Here is a 21,969-nt window from a genome sequence, read left to right as displayed (position 1 = left end):
CATTTCTACACATGAATAATGAACTATCAGAAAATATTAAGAAAACAATCTCATTTACAATGGCATTAAAAAGAATAAAATACTTAGGAATAAATTTAACTGAGATGAATGACTTGTACACTAAAAAGTATAAGACATTGATGAAAGAAACTGCAGACAACACAAATGCATGGGAAAATGTTCTGTGCTGATAGACAGGAAGAAAATTCAAATGGTATTTTCCACATAAATAGAACAAACAATCCTAACATGTGAATGGAACCACAAAAGACCCCAATAGTCAAAGCAATCTTATAAAAGAATAAAGCTGGTGGTATCACACTGCCTGATTTCAAACCTTTAGTAATTTTATTACTATATTACAAACATATAGTAATTTACTATATTACAAACCTTTAGTAATCAAAACAGCATGATGTTGACATAAAACCAGATACATAAATCGATCAAACAGTATAAAGAACCAAAAAATAAACTCACACATACATGGTCAATTAATTAATGACAAAGGAACCAAATGCATACAATGGGGAACAGTCTCTTAAAAACCATTAAATGATGTTGAGAAAACTTGACATCCATATGCAAAAGAATAAAACTGTAATGTTTTATTCTTACATCATACACTCAAAACAGATTTAAGACACGAATGTATGACCTGAAACCATAAAATTGCTGGAATAAAACATACCTGGTAAGCTCCTTGACATCAGTCTTGGTGATGACTTTTGAATTTGACACCAAAGGCAAAAGTAAGAGTATGTACATGAGACGCTTTGAAACTAAAAAGCTTTTGCATGGTAAAGACAACCACAACCTACCAAATGGGAGAAAATAATTATAAATCATATATCTGATAAGGGGCTAATAACTAAATTAATAAAGAGCACGTACAACTCAATGCAAAACAACCCTATTTATTTATTTTTATCTTTATTTATTTTTGAGAGAGAGAGAGAGAGAGAGAGAGAGAGAGAGAGACAGCATGAGCGGGGGAGGGACAGAGAAAGAGAGGGAGATAGGCTCCAGGCTCTGAGATGTCAGCACAGAGCTTGACAGGGGATCAAACTTACAACCATGAGATCATGACCTCAGCTGAAGTCAGGTGCTTAACCAAATGAGCCAACCAGGGACCCCATCAAAACAACCCAATTTAAAAATAAGCCAAGAGGGGCACCTGGGTGACTTCCTTGGTTAAATGTCCAACTCTTGATTTCAGCTCAGGGCCTGATCTTATGATTCATGAGTTCATGCCCCACATCGGTCTCTCTGCTGTCAGCACAGAGCCCACTTGGGGTCCTCTGTCTCCCTTTCTCTCTGCTCTTCCCACAAGCATTCTCTCTCTTTCTCAAAAATAAATAAACATAAGAAAATAATAATAAAATAAAAATAAAAATGGGCCAGCAACTTGAATAGATAGTTTTCCAAAACAACATACAGATGGCCAACAGGTAAATGAAAAAGTACTGAATATGACCAATCAAAACCACAATGATATATCATCCCACACCTGTTAGAATGGCTATTACAAGAAGGATAAGAAATAACAATTGTTGACAAGGATGTGTAGAAAAAGGAACCTTTGTGCACTAATGGTAAGAATGTAAATTAGTACAACCATTATGGAGGTTCCTCAAAAAACTAAAAACTATACCTATTATATGAACTACCATATAACCCAGCAATCCCACTCCCAGTTATTTATCTAAAAAATGAAAATGAAAACAGTATGTTGAAGAAATATCTGCACCCTTAATTCATGACAGTATTATTTACAATGGCCAAGATATGTGAATGACCTAAGTGTCCATCAATGAACGGATGAAGAAAATGTGAATATATATATGCAAACACACACACACACACACACACACACACACACACACAAAATGGAATGCTATTCAGCCAATAAAGGAGGCAATCCTATCATTTGCAAAAGCATGGATGGAGCTTGAGGGCATTATCCTAAGTAAATAAATCAGACAGAGAAAGGAATACCATAGGTATAATCTTTAAGAAAAATATAAGACTGCGCTCATACAAACAGAGAGTAGATTGGTGGTTGCCAGAGGTGGGGCATGGGTAATGAAATGGGTGAAGGTGGTCAAAGTTACAAACATCCAGTTATAAAATAAATCACAGGAATGTCATATATAGCATAGTGACTGTCGCTACTACTGTATTGCATATTGTACAATTGCTAACAGAGTAAATTTTAAAAGTTCTCATCAAAAGAAAAAAATGTCTAACTATGTATGGTGACACATGTTAACTAGACTTATTGTGGTGATCACTCTGTAATGTATAGATACCAAATTAGTATATTGTACACCTGAAACTAATATAATGTTATGTCAATTATACCCCAATTAAATTTTTTCAAGGGCATGTATGTAGATTATGTGAGATTATTTTCGGTAAATATTACTAATAAGAGCACAATTTGGAAGCATATAATTATAGATTGTAAGATTGTTTACTCAGTGCTTTATCTGGTATCAGGGAGGTAGAAAGTAATTAAAGAAACATTTGAGAAATTTGAGGAGATGAACGACCTGAAGAATGAGTGGAGCTACTAATTATGAGAAGTCTTCCAAGTCTTCCAGGTGAGAGTGGTGGGTATGGACAGCAAGACTTAATAAAAACTGTGAGGCAATAATGTGACTGGTGAATTTAACAGATATCATCTGGCAGGGGAGATGTTCAATATATGTTAATTACCTTCCTTTAGCCTCATCTAAAAATAGTGATGTGGTGGTAATGGGGGATGGATTGAGCATAAGGCAAAAATAGGAGTATTTAGTACATCGCAATTTTTATTGTTGGTTTGTGTTCATAACTGCTGTAACTTGTGTGTGTGTGTGTGTGTGTGTGTGTGTGTGTCACTTCTAAGTGGAAGAAGAAAGTACAGGCAATTCTAACACTTTCTACAACACTTATTTATAGATCAATAAAGAAGAAATTAGAACACCTTGAGTTTATTTTGAATCTTCTTCCGAATACCTGTGTGGTTTTGGGCAACTTACTTTGTTTCTGGACATCAGTTTCTGTACAGTTAAAATGGGATGTTTTGACCTTTTTGTATGCACATTTTCCTGTACTATAATTTATTGGTTGTTGTCCACCCTATACTGAGGGCAGTTTGAAGGAAAGCAGTATATTTTTCAAATCCAAATCCTTAGAGTTTGACACTGTTTGGCACAAAGTAAACACTCTATAAATGTCTGTTGAATTGACTTAACACTGATTATCTGACTTCTAAGTCCTTGCACAAAGGACATATTATTAGTGATGTTTCTATAATACCTAATATTAATTATAAAAAGTCATATTAATGCCTTGGTCCGAGCTACAAAGTAAAACATGAGAAATATATTCCAATTGAAGAAAAGAACGAGATGGACAGTTTGGGTTTACTTTTAGCATCAAAGGACAAACACCTGTTTCTGATAAAGCTAAAAAGAATATACCATATTTAAATCCGAGTAAATCCTCAACTTCAAAAAGAATCTAGACACAAATTCTGGCTATATAGAGAAAAGAAACCATCACAGTATTAAGAGATTGTATTCATTTATAACAATGAGCTCTTTTACCTCAGTATGAAAAGAAACATATTTTTAAAACCCTATTCCAAACAGATGTGAAACAGAGAGCTGAAAGGCTGAGACTGTTCTGAATGGTAATTTTCACAGAATTTGTAATTCTATATAAAATTAAATACTTTAAGAGTTAATGAGTACTAATAAACTTTTAAATGAGCACATCTTTCAAAATAGGAATATATAGAACTCACTCATTTTGTTTACATGACTTTTGTGGCCATTGTAACCAAGAACTTACAAGTTTAGTTTTGAAAATAACAGAAAAGTGGGGTGCCTGGGTGGCTCAGTTGGTTACTCATCCGACTTTAGCTCAGGTCTTGAGCTCACCGTACATGTGTTAGAGCCCTGAATCAGGCTCTGTGCTGACAGCTCAGAGCCTGGAGTGTGCTTCAGATTCTGTGTCCCCCTCGTTCTCTAACCCTCCCCTGCTTGTGCTCTCTGTCTCTCAAAAATAAAGCAATATTTTTAAAAAATTAAGAAAGTAACAGAAATGGAAGGAATGATTTACAACTAAGGTGCTTTGTGATCCCAGCGAAAGTGTGACCAAGCATATAAGCAGCACTCATTCCTCAGCTGCATTCCTGCAAGTCCTTGACAATTTAAGGGATGGTGGGAAGAGGTGACAAGCCAGTTTCCTGTGAAGTACATGGAAGGAATTAATCTTGGCATGGTAAACCCTCTCTTTTGGATTATCAGACACTTTATTTATAAAAAGAATATGGGAACATATGAACTACATGATACTTCCATCTGTAATATGCTCATGGTAAAAAGTATATATTGTAGGAATCAGACCAAACTAGTAATGGAAAGACTTGAAACAAAAAAAATCCAACTTTTTCTAAGCAAATTTTAGTATAAATTGTAATCATTTCTAACTTCCCAGAAAATACCCTCTTCATAAGATTCCCTTATAAATCAAGGATTGGTGTCAAACCGTGGCCAGTTCAAGTGTCCTTTACCATTATGGGGAAAAGGGGAGAACACAGTATACATTTTATAAACAAAATGCTACTTGAGTCTGTCAAGGAATAGGTATAAATACAAGATACTTGGGATTCTCTCTCTCTCTCTCTCTGTCAAAAATAAGTAAAAAACATTTTAACAATAGTCTCACACAATAAGTTAATAGTAGAACTGGCCTACAACTCAGTCTTCATGACCATGAAGATGTTCCTGGGACACAATATCATTTCCATAGTTATATATATTTTTCAAAGCTATAATAAGTCATTTTCTTTTAAGTTCTTATTTTCTTAAAAATATGAAGGTAAAAATCTTTTTTTAATTATTTTTTTTAATTTATTATTATTTTTTAATATGAAATGTATTGTCAAATTGGTTTCCATACAACACCCAGTGCTCCTCCCAACAGGTGCCCTCCTCAGTGCCCATCACCCACCCTCCCATCCCTCCCACTCCCCATCAACCCTCAGTTTATTCTGAGTTTTTAAGGGTCTCTTATGGTTTGCCTCTTTCCCTTTCTGTAACTTTTTTTTGTCCCCTCTTCCCCCGCCCCCTGGTCTTCTGTTGAGTTTCTCAGGATCCACATAAGAGTGAAAACATATGGTATCTGTCTTTCTCTGTATGACTTATTTCACTTAGCATAACACTCTCCAGTTCCATCCATGTTGCTCCAAAAGGCCATCAGGACAGACATAGGAAATTTGGGCAGTGCACTAAACATATATACAATGGCTGCACATTGATTTGAAATAAAAGTGATTAGAGTAACACTCAAAGAAGGTATTTAAGAGTTTAGTCAATATATTTTAAAGTTATAAAGTATATGTTAAAGTCCTGCTACATGGTCAAAATAAGTATTGTAAAATAATAATAGCATAAATCAACCCCTCTAAAAATGAAGCTACTAAATGTGACAGCTGAAAAAGACAAGATAGGACTACGCTAATTTTAATGACAAAAAAGTCTTTTTAATAGGAATTAGAACAAAACCATGCCACAATAAAACTGAATTACTCATCTTTATTCTACAGAGGATACCTGTTTGACCTCAAGAAATGTGATCATTCTTCTCCTACCACAACAGATTTTTTTACCTGGATATCCTAGACTTGGCAACAGAAAAAGACCACTTTGCTAAAATGCAGCAATACTACTATGGAATTTAAGCTTTACTAATATCTTTAAAATCTGAATGTTGGATTCTGGAATGATGATGTCATGCACTTTTTTCTTGAAGTATAGTTGACATATCAATGATGTCATACATTTCAATGAGAATTTCAATTCTCCCCAGTAGAATTTTTAAAGAGATGGAGAAGAGTGATACAAGTTCTTGCCAGTCAATTGTTTGCCACTCAGATCATTTGTGTTCATCGGCAGAGAATATTAGTACAACTAATACAAGAATTATAGTACTGAACTATTTTAATGTGGAATGTGGAATGTACAGTGGAATGCACAGTCACCAGCAAAGACACCAAAAACAATTAAAATCTGAGCTCCTTTATAAAATTTTGAGCTGTGAATACTAATCAAGACTTTTGTACGTGCAATTTGAAAAATGTTTTTGCTCATTCCTAAAGTCAGGTTTGCAGGACTATTAGTGAGGGAAGCTCCTGAACAGTTATTTTCTTAAGTTTTAATGTATCCCTTGACCTAGGCTTCTGGATTTTCTTTTCAGTATAGATAGCATTTGTAATTATTCAGATACGTTTTGATAGAACAAAATATCCAAGTTTTCTTTTTCTGGGTGAGGGGAAGAAATGTTTGAGAAGTTTTTGAAACAAATATTTTTGTGAAAATTAATGACAGGTTGCAGTACTTCAAGAAGTTACAATGAAGTTTCTATAAGGGAATTATTCTTTCAAAATAATAAAACTTGATCATACTGGTAATAATTGGAAGAACTACACTAAGCCTTTTCTTTTTAATTTTTTTAAAATTTATTGTATTCTTTTTTATTTAGAGAGAAAGAGAGAGACAAAGGCAGAGAGAGAGAGGGAGACAGGGAGAGAGAGAGAGAGAGAGAGAGAGAGAGAGAGAGAGAGAGAGAGAATATGAGCTGGGGAGAGGGGCAGAGGGAGGGAGAATCCCAAGCTGACTCTACACCCAGCATGGAGCTTGTCACAGGGTTCAATCCCACAACCTAGGATCATGAGCTGAGCCAAAATAAGAATCGGATGCACAACCAACTGAGCCACCCAGGATCCCTGGAGATTTCTTTTAGAGAAGCAGATGCCCTCAGGAGAATCTTACAAGAGAAAATATGCGACCCAACCAACCCAGTGTTTTGAGTAATATAGCAATTACATAGCTACCTACACCTGAAACATGATTTATTTGACTTGGTAGAGTTTTATGTTAGAAAAAGAAATCCTTAGGGTGACTGGGTGGCTCAGTCAGTTTAGCATCTGACTCTTGCTTTTGGCTCAGCTCATGATCTCATGGTTTGTGAGTTTGAGCCCCAGGTCAGGCTCTGAGCTGGCAGCATAGAGCCTGCTTGAAATTCTCTCTGCCCCTATCCTGCTCATACTCTCTCTCTTTCTCAAAATAAATAAGTGATCTTTAAAAAAAATTAAGGAAATCCTACACTATGGTTTACGGACCACTCGTACATCTATTTAACAGAATATTTGTGTATTGTATAATACCAAGAAAACATTATTCCAGAATTAGTGTTCTTTTATGATCTTTCTCAGAAATCTTGGTTATATCCATTCAATCTTACACCGAAAACATCCTCACTCTCAGAGACCCATATGAGAACACTGCCATTGTCACACACATATGTACCAAGCCTCTGCTTTCCATATGTAGGAACCATTATACATGTCCAGGTTATAAAAGATATCTCTGAAGCAAGGATAAAGGCTGAAGTGGGATTTCCATTCTGGCATAGGTAGCCATTGGCAGGACAATGTAAAATCCTCCTTATTTAACATCTATTTACATAGCCCCATTCCCCTAAAGCCCACCCACCTTGCCACTTACCTTGCTCAGTATCTTCAGCAAAATGCAATGATATTCTTTAAGCATTATTTAAAAATCACTGTAAGTGTCTATATGGCCTATTGTAAAATTTTACTTTAATAAAAAACATTAAAGATAAAATACAAATTCAAAGCAAGTTTGGTGGTTGTGGCAAAAAGCAATCTACATACAGGTCAAAACTACAAATGCATATGTATGACATCGTATATGGCTGAAAATTAGTGCCTTTGCAAACAAAAGCATTTAAGGTCAGTAACAAAACTCTGTGCTTACATTTTTTTTCAGGGAAATTAAACATATTATATAATATTGCCTTTCTTCAATCTCATTTTTGTTATATTTCCATGTTTCCCTATACCTCCTCTATTTTTGAAATTGTGAAAGGCATCTTGTACCATTATTCTCCCACTATCAATAAAACCGATTCAGTATCAACTAGAAAATAGTAATGATACATGCAAAGACCCTTTCATATGCCTCAATATATTTATGCAAAACTTTCATAATATCTTGAAAGGAGTGGTTTTCAGGCTGGGACAAAGTGGAAATGACTGTTGTAGTATCTCTCTCAAATACAAAGGGAGGGATATGAGAAGTTGACAGAGTATCAGCTGCAAATCACAGAGCTTCCCTGATATCACATGATATTTGTTGGACCGTAAGTCCAGTGTTCTGAGTACACCAAATAGAGGAAGCACAAGCAGAGAATAACAAACATGGATTTTTTTTTAATCAGATAGACAGATACATACATACATACATACATACATACATACAAACCTATTATGGTAGTATTTATATTTTGGTGAACACCTGGAGAATTACTGCTTGACTTAGGACAGCAGGGAAGAAATCAAGGGGGGGACATGTTGCTTAACTAACCACAAAATATTCTTTCAGTATATTAGTACTGAGAAAATAATGCCAGTAGCTTTATTAGAATCTCTATTTGTTTTAATAAGAGCATTTGTTAATATTCTATGGCAGATGAGTGTCTAAAAAGTAGATGATTTTACTTTCTACTGAAAGGACATTGATCCATGTAGTCTGATTATTGACACTAGTCACCCTGAGGAACAAACTACTAATATGAAGTAAATCTGCTTAGTGCTAAGGAAATATGTTGAAAAACTTATAGTCTCCCAAAAATATAATTTGCTGCCTTACAAAGGTTTTTTGAACTCCATCCTGAAGGTGAAATTAGGTGAGAGGAACAAGCAGACACACGGTTAACAGAAATTGTTGAAAGGACGTAACACTGAAGGGAGACTGTATTCCAGATGTAAAGGTGAGTAATTATTGTAGAGGTAAATTTTAATGTCCCCCAACTATTTTAGAGGCCATTAATGACTGCATGAAATACTTCAAGAGGCATAATTTGTTGTGCCCCCTTCCATAGTAGTGTATTTAAATTATTTCAGTTCCAGGTAATTGTATACAATTATGTTGATCTCCAGTCCTATGTGTGAAGAAAAGAGGTTATGTGTAATTAATTAGCTGTTGTAGAAATGATGCTAGAGGGCATGTTGGTGGCATTTAAATGAGTACATCTCCTAAAAAGTAAAAATGAGAAAGCATATGGAGACTTCCACTATAAAAGGCAAAAAAAGAATGAGACATAAGAGGAGGTGTTGTTTTAGGTCATTCCAAAAAAGTAAAGAGCCAAACATAGATTACTCTGAGCACCACACCAAAATAGACTCATTTAAGGCATGCAGAATCTTTTTAACTTAAGAAAAAGTAAAACTGTTATATATTCCTCATGCCAGATAAGCTTAAAGAACCAAAAGTAGTATTGCGAGAAAGTTGTTCATTCTTCAACAGAAAGTGTTCATTTCAAAATTAGATCTATGTCTTGTATTTTTCCCTACTTCGTGTTGTTTGGTTCATCTAAAGGTATTTGTTAAAGAAATAACAGCTGATTTTTATTAAATACTTTAGTACAGATTTTACCAAGACTATTATGGGGGTGGGGCTGCATTATCTACTTTGCCAAGCAAATAAGTGGTACCTCAGATATCGGTGACAGGAGAGAACTATTTTATTTTATTTTTTAATGTTTATTTTTATTTTTGAAAGAGAGAGAGAGAGACAATGCTTAAGCAGGGGAGAAGCAGAGAGAGGGGGAGACACAGAATCTGAAGCAGTCTCCAGGTTCTGATCTGTCAGCACAGCCTAACGTGAGGCTTGAACCCACGGACCTTGAGATCATGACCTGAGCCAAAGTCGGACACTTAACTGAATGAGCTACCCAGGTGCCCCAAAGAGAGTACTTTTTACAGTAAAACAAATTTTTTTTCAAAATATACCTTTGGGAACATACTCCAAATTTTAGAATTACCCAAACACTATAATGTCCATTTTCCCAAGAATAATTTTATTAGTTTGGGTAGTCTTTATGTCACTGTAAAAAAAAAAAATCCTCAGTGACTTAAGACAAAATAACACTTCCTATTCTTCTAAATGGGCTATGGAACTGAAGGACTCACCACAGCAGTTATCTTCCATCAGTGAATCAGGGATCCAGAATGATCTAATCTTATGGCTCCATTATTTCAACCTCATACCTCCTATGCAGAGGCACAGAGGCTAGAAAAGCACACGGAGGTTTTTCACCTTCCAGCCCAGAAGTGGCAGATTTCACTTCCGCTTTTCCTTAACTAGAAATAACCTCATGGCCCCACCAAACTGTAAGGTGGAGGGAACATATAATCTCCTTCTTGCTCAAGAGTGAAAGGAAAGCCAGAGGTTGATGTGCACTAGCAACCTTTCTCCCACTATCCTCATGACTTCCAATAACCTGCTATCCCAGCAAGAAACAATGCAAGGTCTAAAACAAAGGCTCAGAATTTTACACGGCACCAGATTTCAAAGAAAAAAAAAATAAGTAAAAGCAGCACAATTATACAGAATACATAAAATGATGGTCCCTGAAGTCAGGGTCTTGTCGTATTGTATATCACTCAACCTCTACCAGACTGTTTGCATAAATAATTTACTCGATAAATTGTGAGAGGATGTATAGAGAAATGAATTGGCGCAAGTATGAATCCTTCCTTTGGTCTCTGAACATATGATTTATATTCATACCATGATAATTCACAGCAGTATAACATACTAACAGTAAACAATTATAGTAACTGTATATTGTCTTAAAATTTAGAGCATTTTGATATATCAATTAAGCCTATGAGGTAGGCACATGTGAGTGTTTCATTCCCTTCAGTTTTCACATACAACCAAAGAACCTTACAAAACATGCAATATTTTAACACCAAACATTTAATTTTCAAGGCGGTAGTACTTTACAATATCAAGATATTTTGGCTTATTTCTGAGAAGTATTTTAAACCCTTTATATTGAAGATAGCACTCAATTCTTTGAAGACACAATATTCCGTTGAATAATTTGTATCACTTGAAAGAAATTCCATGACTAATGTTAAGCACACGAGTGTAATTTGCAGGTTGCCTGTAATACTGTCAAAAACATTCAGGATGGCCAAATTTACATAAAATTTGCATTAAAAAACCTAGAACATGAATGAGAATAAAGTGTCCATTAATCACCATTGTCCAAATACAGAAAGATTATATGTGTTTCCAAAGATTCTGTGTTTGTTACTAAGGACACAGATATATGTATATAGATTTCTATCATATATATGATAGATTTCTATCATATATATGTATAGCTATGTATATATATGTAAGAGATATATATGATATAAAAGATACATACACACACAATTTGGGCATAGCCTGTGACAGTTTTTCCCACTTAGATTTAAACTAAGCAAGCTTTTAAATTAGACAGAGAAAGACAAATACCATATGACTTCACTCATATATGGAATTTAAGAATCAAAACAGATGAACATAGAGGAATGGAAAACAAAAATAATATAGGGAGGAGGACAAAACATAATAGACTCGTAAATACAGAAAACAAACTGAGGGTTGCTGGAGGGTTGTGGTGGGGGATGGCTAAATGGACAAGGGCTATTAAAGAAGACACTTGTTGAGATGTGCACTGGATGTTATACATAGGGAATGAATCACTAGATTCTACTCCTGAAATCATTATTGCACTATATGCTAACTACATTGGATATATATTTAAAAATAAAATAAATATAATAATAAATAAAAAATAATAATAAAATAAGCAAGCTTCCATCTTTTCAAATAACTGTACAAGTACAAAGATTAAATCTCATTTTAACCTCATATGTATCAACTTTCTTAAGGACTGCAGATCAGGGTTATTACTCCAGTACATGTAGAATTAAGTTTTATTAAAAGCTTACTGGGAAAAGTTTTCTTTAGGAAGGCATATCAATGGAATCTTTGAAATCCTAGGAATGAATTGAAATCTCAGTGTCTTAATTTACTAAGTGATTGCACATGAACTAATTAACTTCTGAAACCCTTAGTATCCTTAGCTCTAAAATGGCGGCTAAAATGCATGACTCAAAGTATTATTGGAAGGTTTAAATGAGACTACATAGAAAAAGTACCTATCCTGGTACCTGATATACAGTGAATGTTTAAAAATATGAATTCCCTTCAACTGTACATAATTGTGCATATGTTATTATTATGACCTCTTAAAAGGTCCAAACTCCAGGTGCAGAAAATAAAATTTATGAATTGGAACAGATTGCTGCAATTGCACATACAGATACAAAATTCAGTGAATTGTAAGAATTAAACACATTATATTATATAAGTGAAAAAGTGCTGCAATAAGGTTTTCTGGAAATATTTTCATCTTCAGTGTAGGCAATGTTAGCGCTTTATATTGAAGTGAATTTTTATTGCTGACATTTAGTTCCAGACTAAATGTTATTTTTGTGCCTTGAGAGTGATATCATAATTGAACAGTCTATATTTTAATTTATTTACTTTGTAATATTTTGCATATGCTCATTTATATTTCAGTACTATTCTGATTTGAATTTTACATTCATTTACTTTTCTCTACATTGCATCCTAAAAACAGTTTTCTACCGTGTATCACGTAATGCAGAATTTGTTACAGGTAATGTCATTAATCATCCTCCATGTTCATACCATTCTTTATTTTGAATATCACAATTGGATAGAAGCAAATAATTATAGAAATTAAATTTTAGGTTTGGTCTTTATAAGTGTATGTGGGATCCTAAATAAGTTAGTTAATTGAAAATATTTCTTATAGAACTATGAATCCCTCTGTTCACAGAAGCAGAAATGGTGACAATGGAAGCTGACAGAGGAAGAGATTGAGAAATGTGGCCTGCTTTGAGTTTCCAGGTTTTTACTACAGGAAGACTGCTTTTGAATAAGTGTGGTGGAATTCCATTAAATCTTACATAACAGATTGGGGGGTGGGGAGAAAAACCTATAGAAAACATGGTGGGATCTAGGAGTCTGAGAGTGTTGTTTTAGAATGAATCATCTGTCTTATGAGACATGGATTAGAAATGAGATGAATTACAAGATGGAAGAAAACCCAGAAGATAAGTAAGTGTGATGATCAGAATTGGAAGAACACACTGCCAATTTAAATGAGGAAAGATGGGGCACCTGGGTGGCTCAGTCGGTTGAGCATCCGACTTCGGCTCAGGTCATGATCTCACAGTCCATGAGTTTGAGCCCTAGTCAGGCTCTGTGCTGACAGCTCAGAGCCTGGAGCCTGCTTTGGATTATGTGTCTCCCTCTCTCTCTGACCTTTCCCCATTCATACTTTGACTCTCTCTCTCTCTCTCTCTCAAAATAAGTAAACATAAAAAAAATTAAATGAGGAAAGAAAGTGGAATTGAGATAAGTTCCAATCCCACTAATACAAAGAAGAAAAGGTTTTTAGGGTTGGAAAACAAATCCAGGAACTCTGGGATTTGTAATGATGGACATAGGGCTATAAAATTTCTTCTGTGAGAACCACTAAGATCCATTAAGTGTCTCCTTCTTCCCTAAATGTTTTCCATTTGCACAAAGTACTGAAGGCATGGGAGGCTAACCCTCATTCTTATCCTGAGAATAGATAGTGGCTGAGAATGCAATCAAGACTTTTAAAAATTGCTAAAGAAAAATATAAACTTCAAATTTCTCTTGCTCCTATTTATGGCTAAATATGGAACACTGAGTTTATCATTGTAAATAGATGGTTTTCTGTTTGTTTGGGAGCAATTTCTTCACATCCCTATACAAAGGTAATGCAAAATCCTACTCACGCCTAGTAAAAGTCTGCACAATAAAGAGAAACTGGTCTTCTTTGTAGGCTGGGTAAAATTTTGGCAGACTATTATGATATTAATATACTCTACATTTGCATGGGTGGACTTAAATAAAAAGAACACCAAAGTGGATTCTGCCAGGAGGGGGATGAGGGCGTATACAATACAATGGTGCCTGAGGAGAGACTGAGGATGCCATCCTCTTTGGAAATGCGTATTCAGTAGTTTCAGGAGCAGTAAGACCTGATACAAGCTTAAATTTCCGTTTTCATGCTATATTTCTGTTAGCTTAACTTCAAGTCTTCAGTAATAATTTTTAAACAAGACAGTTTACTGTCAACTTTGATACTGTTTGGCAGGAGTTGCAGACTGGGGTGGCCTGACATTGCACAGAAAAGTCATGAGAAGATTGCTTTAGAAGGTACTAGTTGAGAAACCATGAGAAGCATTTGAGAGCAAGAGGTAATATGCAACACAAAGACATCCTGAATTCTCACCAAGCTCCCATTCTAACTGAGCTCTAAACAGTTACTAATGTACAATGGTGTATAAGACTGTATTCCTGCAATCTGCAAAGGTGGGATCTCATATTGTTCATAGCTGGGAATTATAGAAAAGGTGGCCCTAGAAATATTTTTTAATGGGACTCTCAGGCTACACAAAAATAAAAATCCAATATAGAGTATTTAGAAAATTAAATAAGAGAATATGAGATTAAATGTTTTTTAACCTTGCAAAGATTCAGAGCATAGGAGGATCACAGTTTATGAATTTGAATGTTATCAAACTACCAATAATATTTGGAGGAAAATAAAAGGATTGGGTAGATTCTAAGATGAATAAAAATCTGTTGTCTGTAAAAATACAATAAAAAAACTTCAACCTTAGCATCACATCTATTTAAACAAACAATATATGCTTCCCATGTGTATGATGTATGTACCAGGCAAATGCCATAAGAAATTTAAGAATTTCCCCATGAAAAGGAGCAGTGCTTTCAGGGTGTTTCCACTTGTATATTATGTAAACTATAATACCCACATTGTAGGAATGAAAAAATTTTTTTAAATCCAGTCATCATACTCAGCCCCCATGGTTTTTATCCAAGATGCAACTGTTGCAATTCATTTTAAAAGAAAATTTTTCCAATTGAAACTTCTACCTCTTACCTGAATAATCCTCTTTTCTATCTCAGACTCTTTCCATGGTAAGTTTTGTTTCCTTAAGGAGCAGATTCTCCCTTTCTTTGGAGTATTTTCCTGCCCCGTGAAGTTTACTCTTGCAAGTAGTGTCTGGACTTAACAGATCCTCCTACACAGGTAAGAAGTAACTGACCTTCTTCTACTGGCCTTCTGAGATTCAGCCTCAGGTGGCATAAATGAGGGGAGAACTAAGAAAATGGATTAAAGCTGAGAGAGGAAAAGAAACGTCCTCCAAGGATTTGTGGCAATGTTACATTAAAAAAAAAAAGTCTTACCAGATATTTGAAGTCACCAGATGATCCAGGAGTCCAAGCCTAAAAAGAAAAAATAGAAAGATTTGGGGGGGTAGTTTTAGTGTTCTGTTTTTTAAAAAAAATACAATGAAATTTTATAATTCTACAAAATCATTACAAGTATTGCAGACTGATGAGTATACTGTAGGAAACCATTTTCCAAGGTGAAAAATGTTTTTCACTTAATGTGTTTATTTGATTTCCTATTGTGCCATTAAAACAAAGAAAGGGAGTAGTCTTGCTCCTAAAACTATATTTCCAATTATTCAGGTGACCATAATCATTATTCAGTTTTATTCTTTAAGTTCTCAATGGAAGGGGAAATATGATCATTAAATGTACTTGAAATTCTCTATTTATTGCTTGCATTTAATTTTCCTGTGGGTGAGGCAAAGCAAACCTTCATTTTTAAAAGTTTTTCCAATTTTTCTGCCTTTGCTGGCTATCAGGCAGCAATTAGTTTGGGTTTTGATTCATTTTTGAAAAGTAAATCCATGGAAGATATTATAATGATAAAAATAAAAGAGTTTTAATTTCCAAATTATATTGAAATGCAGCTTCTATTTTTTAAAGGGTTTTGAAGTTCAAATGAAAGGCAATATCTGAACAGCAGAAATCCCCAAGAGGAAACTTAGCACCTGCCACAGGCTGCAAAGGTTTTATAAATGTTGTCTTGTGTAAAGGCTATGGCAAACATTGTGAGGCCTTTTGTAAATATGCCTGCCTTTCTCTGTGTTTGAGCAGAAATATTGAACTTCTAACCATTATTATTATAAAATAAAGGGGTTTTTTTTCTTAAAAAAAACATTTGATGATCACCTTTTCTTTTTGCCTTGGGAATCAAGTTTGAAATTACATATTGTATGATTGAGGAAACATATCTTTCTTTGAAAGAGAATGAATAATACAATAAGTGTGAAAAATAATTGACACCACGAGTCTTGGGTTTTATGTGCATATGAATATGTATTTCCCCCTTATTCTCAGAGCATCTAAATTAGATTCTCTGATCAGAATTATAGCCATAATGCTGGACCCTAATTGGTAACAGATCACCCAGAATGAATCTATTAAAAATTCCTTCTCTAGGACCTGGAATCAGTTGAGAAGACCAGTGGTTCACTCAAGAGAACCAAGTAATGGCTTTTGTTGTATTATGAGAGAGCTATTGGAATTCCCTAGCCTACCTTCACAGGTGTAAAGTCTCTTGGAAGCCTCTATTCTAGGATCTGAGTCCCAAGCATAAGAGCCATAGAGAATATCTGGTATATTTTCATTCCATTTAATATTTTAAGTTATTTAATTGTGTCAGTTGAAAACCACACAAGAAACTTGCAAAAGTACAAATGTATAAAGTTCCATAAATAATCACAAAGTTAAATACTCATGTAATCACCACACAGCTCAGTAACTACAACATGACTAACACTTAGAAGCCCGCAGCTTTTTGTCACAGGGTGTATATGGATACACACTTATATACACCTGGCATACACACAGACACACAGCACATATACGTAACACATATCCACATACACATATCCACACAGCATACGCACACTTATATACACATAGCATGTGCACACACACACCCACCCACACACACACAGTTTGAACCCACTTGATTACCCATGGGTTGTGCTAAAGCACAGGTTCAAATGAAAATATAAATTATCTAAGGCAACACAGATGCATGTGGTGATTTTTGGAAATGTAACATGGACAGCGCATCATCATAAATCTGCAGGATATATTGACTATGCATTGCCAGAGTGGGACAACCCTTTGAACATATCATGTAATGTCACTGAACATATTGTAATCTTGATAAGCTATGTAAGATATATATCTATGTTTCCAGACTTTTTGGTCATCCTATGGTTTTATTTTGCCACAGTTTTGAGCTTTATATAATTGGAATTGAACACTAGATTTTCTTGTATGTCTAGTTTCTTTCCATTAACATGTGCTTTTGAACTTCATCTATCATTTCACTTGTAGCTATAATTAATTTCCATTACTCTGTAATACTCATTTGATAAATATTATACAATCTATATATTCAATTCTCTTTTGGTAGAGATATAGCTTCTGCTTTTTAGTTATTATGAGTCATTCTATGAGCATCATTTTAAAACATGTATGTATATTTATGTTTGATATTTTTCTAGGAGTAAATTACTAGGTCAAATAATATGAATATGTTCTACTTTAGCAGATCTTTACAAATAATATATGAGAGTTGCTACTGTGTCAAAATTCACCTGAAAGTATGTTTTTTCTGCTTGATTTTAGTCATTACCATGTTGAATATACTTTTCCATTTCCTTGATTATTGAGTTTTAGTGCATTTCTATATATTAGCTATTAGCTCTGTGTGTGTGTGTGTGTGTGTGTGTGTATACATACATACAAAGAAGTTATTTTCAGGGTGCCTGGGTGGCTCAGTTGGTTAAGCATCTGACTCGTGATTTCAGCTCAGGTAATGATCTCATGGTCATGAAATTGAGCACCATGTCTGGCTCTCCACTGAGTGTAGAGCCTGCTTAAGGTTCTCAATCTCTCTCTCTCTCTCTCTCTCTCTCTCTCTCTCTCTGCCCCTCTCCACTATTCATGCTCTCTCTTTCCAAAATAAGCATTTTAAAAAAATAAAATTATAAAACTAAATTAAGAACATAAGATAGTTTCAATTTTCTTTCCATTTTCTGTGGATTGTCTTCTCCATATTGATTTGGTAAAAGTGTTTTATGTTTTCTAGGTATGAGCACTTTCATGGTTATATGTGGTGGAACTATATTTCCCACTCCTGGCTTATCCTAATACTTACTTATTGTGACTTTTATTTAATACTAAGTCTGAATTTTACTACAAATTTATTTATCTTTTTAAAATATTTATTTAATTTTGAGAAAGAGACAGAGTACAAGCAGGGGAGGGGCAGAGAGAGAGGGATACAGAGAATCTGAAGCAGGCTCCAGGCTCTGAGTTGTCAGCACAGAGCCCGATGCAGGGCTCAAACCCACAAATAGTGAGATCGTGACCTGATCTGAAGTTGTACAGTTAACTGACTGAGCCACCCAGGTGCCCCTGAATTTTATCACATAAAATTAACAATCTATTTTTATTTCTGAGTCCTGTTTATTACACAAAATGTTTATATATAGTCTATATTTTCTCCTAACAGCTTTGTTATGTTATGATTCTTTTGTCTAACATATAATCAAAGAACATATCTGAAATTAATATTTGCTCAATGTGACTTGGGGTAAAACTTAGATATTTTACAAATTGCTCCAACAAAATTTATTGAAAGTATCTTAACTTTTCTTACTGCTCTACAATGCTAGTGTTGTCATAAATGCCCATAGATGCTTGGCTTCATGTCTAGATGTCAGTGCATTGCATTTAACTATGTGTCTATACCACACTATCTCACATAACTGTATAATATACCTTGGTATCTGTAGAGCAAGCTCTTCTGCCTTTCCTTAAGAGTTTGCTAAACTTGCTTTAATATAATTCACATAACATAAAAGTCATTATTTTAAATTGTACTATTTAGTGGTTTGTAGTCTGTTCACAACATCATGCAAGCATCACAAGTAATTCCAGAACATTTCTGATGCCTCAAAAGGAAACTGTATCCACAACCTACTCCTCTTCTCCCTTACTCTCTTCCCCAGGCAATCTGTAATCTGGCTGTATGGGATATTTTGTACAAATGAAATCATACAATATGTGGACATTTCTGTCTAACTTATTTCACTTAGCATAATGTTTTCAAAATCCATCTATCTGTGTTGCTGTGCATAGCAGTATTCCCCACCTTTGTATTGCTTAATAATATTCCATTGAATGGCTATGGAATATTTTGTTATTCAATCATTAGCAGAGGGATATTTTGGCTGGTTTTACTTTCTGGCTATTAAGAATAATACTACTATAAACATTTGTGTACAAGGTATTGTGTAACAATATCTTTCAATCCTCCTGGGGGTATACTTGGGAGTGGAATTTCTGGGCCATATGATAACTCTGTGATTAACTGTTTGAGAAACTTCCAAATTGTTTTCCACAGTGGGTACACCGATTTACCTTCCTACGTGCAATGCATGAGGGTTACAATTTCTCCACCTACAATTCTGCGCTTACTATTTTCCACTAAAAAATGATGGCCATTATACACTGGGAGGGTGATGCTGTCTCATTGTGGTTTTGTTTTGCATTTCCCTAATGACTAATGATGTTGAATGCTTTTTTTATTCAGTTATTCAAATAAGTTGAATACTTATTTTATTGGTTACTGGCTATTTGTATAACTTTGGAGAAATGACTATTCAAATTCTTTGTCCACTTTTTAATTTGGGTTGTTTGTCTTTTTATTGTTTCATACTCACTACTTTACATTCTGGATATTAACTCTTTACCAGATATATGATTTGAGAACATGGTCTTCCATTCCATGGATTGCCTTTTCTTTCCATTTTCTTATTTATCACAATAATGTAGAACTTTCTATGTAGAGGTTTTTTACCTTTCATTAGTGCATTTCTATTTGATTTTTTAAAAGTTTTTATTTAAATTCCAGTTACTTAACATACATTGTAATACTAGTTTCAGTGCACAACACAGTGATGAATTCCAAACAATACATAGTGCTCATCATATCAAATGCACTCTTAAGCCCCATCACCTATTTAACCCATCCTCCCACTCACCTGCTCTCTGGAAACTATCAGTTTGTTTTCTAGAGTTAGTCTGTTTCTTGGTTTTCCTCTCTGCTTTTATTCCTTCTTTGATTGTTTTGTTTCTTGAATTCCACATGAGTGAAATTATATGGTATTTATCTTTCTGTGACTTTTTTTTTTTTGCCTAGCATAATACTCTCCAGTTCCATTCATATCATTGCAAATGGCAAAATTTCATTCTTTTTTCAGGTTGAGTATATACCACATCTTCTTTACCCATTCATCGGTCAATGGATACTTGGACTGTCTTCATAACATAGCTATTGTTGATAATGCTGCTATAAATATTGGGGGTGCATATATCTCTTTGAATTAGTATTTTTATGTTTTTTTTTGGGGGGGGGTAAATACCTAGTCTTGCAATTGCTGGATCATAGAATAGTTCTAGTTTTAAACTTCTTGAGAAACCTCCATACTGCTTTCCAGAGTGGCTGCACCAGTTTGCACTCCCACAATGTAGGTGCCTTTTGAGTTTTTTTTTTTAACTTTCATTAATTTTTAATGGTTAATATTTCCTATAACATGAAAGTAACTGAAAAATATTTAAAATAAAGAGGTGTTAAGTTTCTTTTTCTAACTTTATTTATTTTAAAAGAGAAAGAGAGCATGCGCAAGTGAGGGAGGGGCAGAGACAGAGGGAGAGAAAAATACCAAGCAGGCTCCATGCTGTCAGTGCAGAGCCTGAGGTGGGACTCGATCCCACGAATGTGAGATCATGACCTGAGCTGAAATCAAGAGTTGGATACTTAACTCATTGAGCCACCCAGGTGCCCCTAAAACACTTCAAGTTTCAATATTTTAAGAATGTCAGTCAGAATTTATTATAATTTTGCTTTGCTGGTGTTATCTATTTGATATTTTTATGCTATTAGATGTGGCACTTTTATTTGCTATTCATCATTTGTATATAGAAATGCAATTAATTTTTAACTGACTTTATATTGAGCATCGTTGGTGTAATCATACAGTTAAAATGACAATTCACCTCTATGTTCTTTTCAATTTACTATCTGTACTCTCACATCATATGCAAATGATGTGAGTTTCGTATGTTCCGTTTAAATCCTTGAAATTTAAAACTTGTGCTTATACGAATGCATGTGTGTTTGCGTGGGTACATACATGTATGTGTATATTTTGTTTTTTTGCACTTTCTAGGACTACCAGGACAACAGTGAATAGAAGATGGGCATCCATCTCTTGATCTCAAGGGGAACCTTTTACTCTTAAATCCAGTATTTTGCCGTAGGTGTTAGGTAGATATACTTTATCAAATTGAGAAAGGTTCCTTCTATATCTATTTACTAAGAGTTTAGTTATACAGGTTTTTTATTATTCATTACATTACTTTAATATAAGGTTTAATAATCCTATATTTAACAGGATTTATTCATGATTAATATTTAACAAATATTTAATAAATAACTTAAAAATTATTTAATAATTAAATAATCCTATTTAATATAGAATTATTTAGATTGTCTTATTCTTTCTCTTATCAGTTTTAAAATGTATTTACTACAAACTTACTGCATTCAAAATTTCAATTTTTTAAAAGTAATTTTGAACAGCCTCTCAAAATCATTTTAATATCTTCAGGATTTACAGAGATTTGACTTTTTATTCCAACTGTAAGTTATTTTTGACCCCTCTCATTTTTTTTTTTTACCTTGGTCAGTCACATGAATATCTCCCACTTTTATCAGTTAATTCAAAGAACCAATTTTGGTGTGTTGATCTTCTCTATTGTATGTTTGGTACAATATGCATAGTAATATTTTTCATGATCTTACCTCCTGATTTTCATTATTTCTCCTCTTCGTCTGTATTTGGGTTAAATGTTCTGTTTGCTTCCAACGTCAGGAGATGGATGCTTATAACTGATTTTCTACCTCATTCTTTTCTTCTATGTGTATTTAAAATATACTTTCATCTAACATTGA

At 34.3% G+C, this 21,969-nt stretch overlaps 1 protein-coding gene across 42 annotated transcripts in view; it reads right to left on the bottom strand.

Moving 5' to 3' along the window:
• The window catches only part of PTPRD (protein tyrosine phosphatase receptor type D), a 2,170,985-nt gene that overhangs the window by 1,304,029 nt on the left and 844,987 nt on the right, over nucleotides 1–21,969 (bottom strand). For all 42 annotated transcript variants that reach the window (XM_053204229.1, XM_053204230.1, XM_053204243.1 and 39 more), the window contains one exon: nucleotides 15,261–15,299. The gene's annotated coding sequence lies outside the window, so the exon portion shown is untranslated. The remainder of the gene's footprint in view (nucleotides 1–15,260; nucleotides 15,300–21,969) is intronic.

The sequence above is a fragment of the Acinonyx jubatus genome, chromosome D4 (assembly GCF_027475565.1).
Source record: "Acinonyx jubatus isolate Ajub_Pintada_27869175 chromosome D4, VMU_Ajub_asm_v1.0, whole genome shotgun sequence".
NCBI lineage: Eukaryota > Metazoa > Chordata > Mammalia > Carnivora > Felidae > Acinonyx > Acinonyx jubatus.
Note: the sequence above shows the minus strand (reverse complement) of the source record. Positions and strands in the feature narration are given on the sequence as shown.